The sequence below is a fragment of the Myotis brandtii genome, unplaced genomic scaffold (genome assembly GCF_000412655.1).
Source record: "Myotis brandtii unplaced genomic scaffold, ASM41265v1 scaffold590, whole genome shotgun sequence".
Classification (NCBI taxonomy): domain Eukaryota; kingdom Metazoa; phylum Chordata; class Mammalia; order Chiroptera; family Vespertilionidae; genus Myotis; species Myotis brandtii.
The window spans coordinates 628861-636645 of record NW_005370224.1 but is presented as its reverse complement, the minus strand read 5'-3'; the positions used below and the strand labels follow the sequence as shown (position 1 = coordinate 636645).

The 7785-nt window shown below is 41.3% G+C and overlaps 1 long non-coding RNA gene across 1 annotated transcript in view; it reads left to right on the top strand.

Moving 5' to 3' along the window:
• Nucleotides 1–2332: 2332 nt before the first annotated feature.
• Nucleotides 2333–7785, top strand: part of LOC106728334 — a 9618-nt gene continuing 4165 nt past the window's right edge. The window contains exons 1-2 of the long non-coding RNA XR_001364634.1: nt 2333–2342; nt 7638–7642. This is a non-coding gene — a long non-coding RNA (uncharacterized LOC106728334). The remainder of the gene's footprint in view (nt 2343–7637; nt 7643–7785) is intronic.

Here is a 7785-nt window from a genome sequence, read left to right as displayed (position 1 = left end):
CTGGTCTTGCAAGACCTATTTACCTAAATACATTTTTCAGAGGCCATAAACCATGAGCAATACACAACCCCCCAGAGGGGGTTATCAGCAGTGGCACCAGGCCAGGCCTTTAGGTGTGGTCTCATGTCCCCCATCCCAACACATGGGGCTTTTTGCAAAGCCCGAGAAAGGTCTGGAAGTCTGGTCCATATGTGGGGGACAAAGAAACCAAAGGGTATACAGAGAAAGCTTCCTCCATATTGGTTTACTCAGGATTCGGAGAACTGACCCCCTGAGTCACTGTACTAGTACATGTGAAACATCTGAAAATAAATGGTTTTTTCCTGTATCTCTGGGTACTCCTGTGTATTTTTCAGCCGCCTGGTAAGTTCTGTAACAATAGAAGTACCTAATCTCAAAATAATTGCAAAATAAATCAATGTCTTTACATATATTTCTCCAACACTTGGAAAAGGATGCGAAGTCCACAACAATGCTTCTTAAAAATGCTCATTTAGCTTGGCCGGCATGGCTCAGTGGTTGAGCATTGACCTATGAATCAGGAGGTCCCAGCTGGATTCCTGGTCAGGGCATATGCCTGAGTTGTGGGCTCAGTCCCCAGTGTGGAGCATGCAGAAGGCAGCCGATCAATGATTCTCTCTCATCATTGATATTTCTATCTTTCTCTCCATCTCCCATCCTCTCTGAAATTAATAAAAATATATTTTTAAAATGCTTATTTTTCCCTCAATATCAGCTTCCCTGACAAAAGTTAGCAAGTTCTGTACTTTTTCCAAATTTCTCAAACTTAATTTCCTTCATTCCTACTCTAGTGTATCTTTTTCATGTACTTTTTTTTCTTTCTCATCATTATTATTATTATTATTATTATTATTTGCCATAAATGCCTAGAAGAGCTTGTCTGATATGGCAGAACCCTCTGTAAAGGGTGTGAAAGGTGATAAAACCTCCAACTGCAAAGACAAAACCTTCAATTGTCTGCTGTTGGTTTGTTAACAGAATAGTTGATTGAATGTAAAAGCCTTTAAAAAATTCTTCTGGCCAAAACCGGTTTGGCTCAGTGGATAGAGCGTCAGCCTGTGGACTGAAAGGTCCCAGGTTTGATTCGGTCAAGGGCATGTACTTGGGTTGCAGGCACATCCCCAGTAGGAGATGTGCAGGAGGCAGCTGATCGATGTTTCTCTCTCATCAATGTTTCTAACTCTCTATCTCTCTCCCTTCCTCTCTGTAAAAAATCAATAAAATATATTAAAAAAATTCTTCTCATTTTATATTCCAGTAGCAACTGCCATCTGTGAAAATCACTTGAAAATTAATCATTCACTGCTTTCACATAGATCTATTTTTTGCCTATGTATGCTACTTAGATATTTTATTTTTACCTAACATTTGTTTTATGTCTTTCATGCCCAGTTAGTTATTAAGCTTTTTAAGAGAATTTCATGTCCCATACCTAGCATACTGTTTTATATGTAGTACTTAAAAAACATTTGTGGAGATAATTGGAAGGCCCTACCTAGCAGGAAAATGTTGTCTAAGAGCTGTGATATTCTGAGCCATTATTAGCCATTAGACTGAAAGTATTTTGTTCTATTAATTCAAGAAAGGAATGAGTGAGGCTCAGGATATGAGGGAATAAGGAATCGGCTAGGCATCAGTGAAGGAAGACTAGCTGGGGGTGTGAATGGGAGTTGAGCAGCAAGAGGGTCCTGGGTGGGAACTTGCTGGAAAGAAGATAAAGGAAAAGAGAGAAGCTATCAGAGTAACATAAACTGTGTTAATTGTGCTATTGTTCCAAACGATTCTCTCCTTCCTCCCTGGTGAGCAAATTTTAATTTCCCACTCAATTGCCTCCTTCATATGATTTACTTTGGCCAGTGACTTGTAGATGTAAATGATATCTTTTACATCTAAGCAAAACTTCAAGGCCATTGTGAGGTTTCTCAGTTTGTCTTAAGCTCAGCATGTGACACGTGGGTCCTGTTCCTTTAGGCTGTCTCAGGGTGAAGATGTAGGTAGAGCTGAAGCTACCCAGCAAAAGCTTAATGACATATTTTTTAAAAAGTTGTTTTTTTTCCCTAGAGAAAAATTTGTACCATGCATAACTCCCTTGTTCTAAATTCATTTCTTTTACAAATATGGAACCATAGGTATGTCTGGCATTTTTTCAACTTCCAGAGGTATTCTAAAATGACCTGTATTAAAACATTTGTAAATGAAAATAAGAAATATGAAAGTGTTGGCTGTGTATCTATAATAAATAAATTTTCTCATGAGTTTCTTTTGAAAATATTCTACTTCTAGTTATAAAACACATAGAAATAACTGTACATTATTATCCAGTACATTCTGAAATGGAAAGTAATCAAAGCAGTCAATAAGTTTATAAGTTAGGAGTAATCCGGGAAAACATCCTGTTTTTGAACCCACATGGACTTTCACATGTTTGTCATTTTGAGAAAACCAGTTTGTCTTTCACAAGCAGAAGTCATTTACTAGAAATTAGAATAGCAGATGAGACCGGGCGCCTACCTTGATGCAAGGAGTGGAGGGAGAGCCATGAGTATAGCTCTAGATCCAGACAATTGTCTACATCTTCTGCAGTGTTTCTGTCTCAAGTCTCCTGGGCTGTAGAGAGCCTCTGGACAGTAGAAGGAGCCAGTATCATTCTAACTAGCTCAGATGGTCTCTGGGCTATGTCTCCACCATTGCAGAATTATTTCTTTTTATGTTCTCTCTTCATCTTAACTAATATAAACCAGGATAAATAAAGTTTCTTGGTACAATGTAATAATAATTACTAGTTATAATTATAATGGCTAATATTTGTGAAGCATTTTCCATGAGCTGATGTGTCAACCAGGATTCTTTTGGTTACAAGTGACAGAAATCCCAACCCCAGTTAATCAGCCACAAAGGGAAGTTTATTGTATCATGTAATGAGACATGAGTGAAACCAACGAGTAGTTGACTTTGAAAATAGTTCAGACCAAAGACTGGAAGTCTACCTGCATTCTCGTCCTTTCTCATCTCTGCCCCTCTCGTTGTTTTGTCTCCATTTTTCCTTCTGTAGACTGGCTTCTTCCACAAGATGTTTGGGGCTCATATCTTTCCAGCTGGTGGTCAACATTCCAAGTATGCCTGAGTCATTCCCAGTTTTAGTTCTGACAATCCTGCATCCTGAGAAATCCCTCAAAAATCCTGGACAGTTGGTCACAAGAGGGGACAGGACATCTTTCCTTAGATGCTAGTTCCAAAAATACTCTTAATTTGATCATGTGTCCACTCTTGAAAACCAGTCTCTGTGGCTAGGGAGTGTGGTACTATGATTAGATCAGGTGCTACCTGGAGGGCAGTACTCACTAAGGCAAGAGAGTCAGGTTGAGTGACATGATGACATCTCTTATACTGACAATCTTCATCTTAACTAATATAAACCAGGATAAATAAAGCTTCTTGGTACAATCCTATATAATAAAAGGCTAATATGCAAATAGACTGAATGGCAGAACAACCAACAACCGGTCACTATGATGTGCACTGACCATCATGGGGCCTGTGTGTAACATGGTGGGCAGTGGGATGGTGGAGCAGGAGAGTGGGGGTGCCAGACTAAGGCAAGGTGCCGGTCGCTGTCATCGGGGCGAGTCTCTTGTGGTTACTGAAAATTCTTTGTTCCCGCGCACCACGGTCCTGCCTGGAGCTTGCATCTGCTGTTGGCGCTGGAGCTGCCACTCGCACCCACTGCCAGTGCCGGCCCTGCTCACACCCGCAGCCAGTGCTGTATCTGCTGCTCGCACCCAGCGCCGAGCGCCATTAGCGGGTGCAAGTGGCAGCTGCTGGCCCCGATCGCCCCTGAGGGCTTCTCCACCTCCCCCTGCTCCTGAGGGGCATTCACTTCCATCGATGGTGACAGCCCCCCTTGCACCCGCTTCTGGTGTCGGCCCCACTCGCTCCACACCGTCAGCGGGTGTGAGCAGGGCTGGCACCGTCAGTGCGTGGGAGGAGCAGCAGCAGGAACGGGGCTGCTGGCAGAGGGGACCAGGGGCCGTGGCAGGAGGGTCCGGGCGGGAGCGTGGAGGGTGGGCCAAGACCCACCCCTGTGCCCACTGCAGCCTCGTGGCCCACAGTTCCTTTCAAGGTGCACAAATTTGTGCACTGGGCCCTTACTGTAATAACAATTACTAGTTATAATTATAATGGCTAATATTTGTGAAGCATTTTCCTCGAGCTGATGTGCCAGGGGACAAGGGCTGGGCAAACCTAACATTCACCTTCACCAGAGTTAGACACAAAGTTAAGCACTGCATCTAATGTAGTCCTTACTAATCCTATGAAGTGAGTGCTCTCATCTCACTTTACAGTGAGGAGGCTGAGACTTCAAAAAGCACTGAGACCCACAAGTGACAACTAAAATGCCCTCAGAATTCACTTTTGTTTGCCTGATGCTCTAGGTTATTTTTACTTATTTTAAAAAAGTACATTATTATTGATTTCAGAGAGGAAGGGAAAGGAAGAGATAGAAACATCAATGATTAGAGAGAATCATTGATCGGCTGCCTCCTGCCTTCCCCCCAGAGGAGGCTGAGACTTCAAAAAGCACTGAGACCCACAAGTGACAACTAAAATGCCCTCAGAATTCACTTTTGTTTGCCTGATGCTCTAGGTTATTTTTACTTATTTTAAAAAAGTACATTTTTATTGATTTCAGAGAGGAAGGGAAAGGAAGAGATAGAAACATCAATGATGAGAGAGAATCATTGATCGGCTGCCTCCTGCACCCTTCCCCCCAACATTGGAGATTGAGCCCGCAAGCCGGGCATGTGCCGTGACCCAGAATCAAACTGTGACCTCCTGGTTCATAGGTTGACCACTGAGCCACACTGGCTGGGCAGGGTTATTTTATTTATTTATTATGTTTTGTTAAGAGTATTGCAGATAGTTCCCCAAATCCCTCCCACCCCCTGTTGCCCACTTCTACCAGGCTCCCGCCCCACCCCAGGGATTCTTTGAGGGTAAATGCTACATGGTCCACCTCTGGGAACATCCTGATTGCTGGTCAGTTTCATCCAGTGCTTTATGTCAGGACTCTCAGATTTTTTTTTTTTTAAATTTGTACTCAGATTTTTCGTGTGTGTGTGTGTGTGTGTGTGTGTGTGTGTGTATGTTTATTTCATTTACATATTATTGGAAATTGACTACTTTTAAATTTAAAATATCTTTATTTTTAGCACTTTTTTCCTTTGGCTGTGGTGACCATCAAATCCTTTCCTAAATGTGTACAACAATTGCAGGAAAGGTCTGAGGTGATCATTAAAATAGAATCCGCAAGTAAATGGGAAGCACAACCCAAGACAGGGATCAAAAGAGTGTGACTTTAGGAAGCTCTTGATGGGCTACTTAAAAGACTTAAGCAGATGATGAATGTGAGGAAAGTTGCACACTAAATATTTGCATAAATTAGAACATTAGAGGAATATTTTTTGAAAAGTCAATTAGCAGAAGACTGATTTCCAACTTGCTTACAGTATTTTTAAATGTCCTATGAATTATTTTTAGATGACATGTTTTGTTTTTAAATCTAAAAAGTGACTGTTTTAAAATAGACTTGTGAAATTTAAAGATGGATAAAAAATATAGTAAGGATTGTCAATTACAAGTTGTTATTTTGGACCAGTTACTTCCCTATTCTGGGGCTTAATTTTATTCTCTGTAAAGTTGGTGGCAATGGAGTTGAAACAAAGGATCCTAGGGTTGCATCTCCCCACCTTAATAGTCTTTGGTTTTATTTTAATTTTATTTCTGTGATTGGATTCTATGTCGATCATAAATTGATTAAAACCTTTATAAGAATATTATGCCCCTTTACTGAAGGCAACATGTTAAAACAAATAGTTGGTACTTCAGGCCTTGACTAAATGAGATTTATTGATTTTATCAAATATGAATTATAAATTGTCATACCTATAATTCAATAAGAATGATGGTAAATGTTATATTCTCACACAGATGATGCCTAAAACAGAGGCAACATTAATAGATCACATTCTGTGGATAAGATAACATGTTGGATTTTTAGAATTGTCATACCTATAATTCAATAAGAATGATGGTAAATTTTATATTCTCACACAAATGATGCCTAAAACAGAGGCAACATTAATAAGATAACATGTTGGATTTTTAGGCTCCATGGATCAGAGTTTCTGCCCATAATTAAGGATTGTGGGAATTATTCTTAAAGTATGAAACCAGATTTATTGATTGATTGATTGATTGATTGATTGATTTTGTTTTGTTTTGTTAAAAGTATTACAGTAAATCCATGGATCAGAGTTTCTGCCCATAATTAAGGATTGTAGGAATTATTCTTAAAGTATGAAAACAGATTGTTTTATTTATTCTGTCAAGAGACATTTACCCATACACAGGTGCTAGCTTATCTTCTTAGTGTTTCCTTTCCAGAGTGACACAGGTTTAGTACAACAGAAGAATATTGCTGTTCCTGGGAGGGTAGCTCATGAGATGCGGCATCCTTCATGACCTATGTCTGAGCCTACACAGAGTCCAGTATAGTGCTGGGGCCATGATTGGACTCCAATGGGGCTGAAACAGAATTAACCTTTGTCATAATGTGGCAGGTATGTTCTTGACACTTACAGCTTCCAGGGACTAATAAAAATGGAGGCCATATTCCATGTGTCTAATAGTTAACAGTTGTACATCAAGCTAATGAATTGTTAATTATAATACATTTTATTTTCCTTCTCCCTCCTTGGGTAATATATCTTCATAATAATCTGGAATGACAGAGTTGAGCTTAGATCCTTAAACACACCTCATGGTCTAAGGCCACAATCTTTCTCTTCCCCCTTAGGGCTCTGTTCTGTACTGTAGAGATAATACATAGGCCATGAGTAAATGTCCTAGCTCATACTTTACCTACAACTGTGCCACAGCTTCCCTGGATCCATCCCTTGGTCCCAGAGATTCCATAGCAGTGATTTTTGTCCACCTGGGGAGGACAGGCCAATGAAAAGGCCCATGAAGGGGATTTGGGGGATGCAGGCTACAGAGGGACATATCCCCTGGGGCTTCTGTGGAAGGCATGGCTAGAGGAGGGTCAGTGTGGCTGGAGAGGCATCTCTGGCTCGGATCAGACTCTAACCTAAGCAATGCTATTAGGGGAAGCCAAAAGGAGAGTTATTTCAAGTTTGCTAGAAAGACTCAAAGGCATAAATGCTGGGTATTGGGACCAAGGGAATGCACATCCTCTCTTTTCTCTTGTTCCTGTGTCTCTGCTGCTTTTAATCTGCCTCCATGCAGACTGGCTTTGCCACCTTCTGGTGAGCAGGGCAGGAAATCTTGGCACAGACAGTTCCTAGCTGTGCATATTTTAGTCTGGGCAGCCAGAAGGATGGTATTCTTTGTCTTTCTAAAATTCTAGGGCAATGACTTAGCTCTGGTTGGGTTGGGCTACTCATCCTTAACTAATGAACTATGGACAGGGAAATTGGGACTGTGATTCCTAGAGAATTTCATGGCAAATAATGCAAATACATTTTATGAGACAAAAAAAACCTCTTCAAAAATGAAATTTTAAAATATCAAAGTTTTATTTTATATTGTAACTAGAGGCCTGGTGCATGAATTCATGCACGGGTGGAGTCCGGCTGGCCTGCCCAGATCTGGCCAATCTGGCGGGGCTGGCTGGGGGGAGGGGCCGTGGGCGATTGGCCAGCTGGCCCCGCCCCTGATGGGGTGGGAGGGGGCAATCGGGGGCTG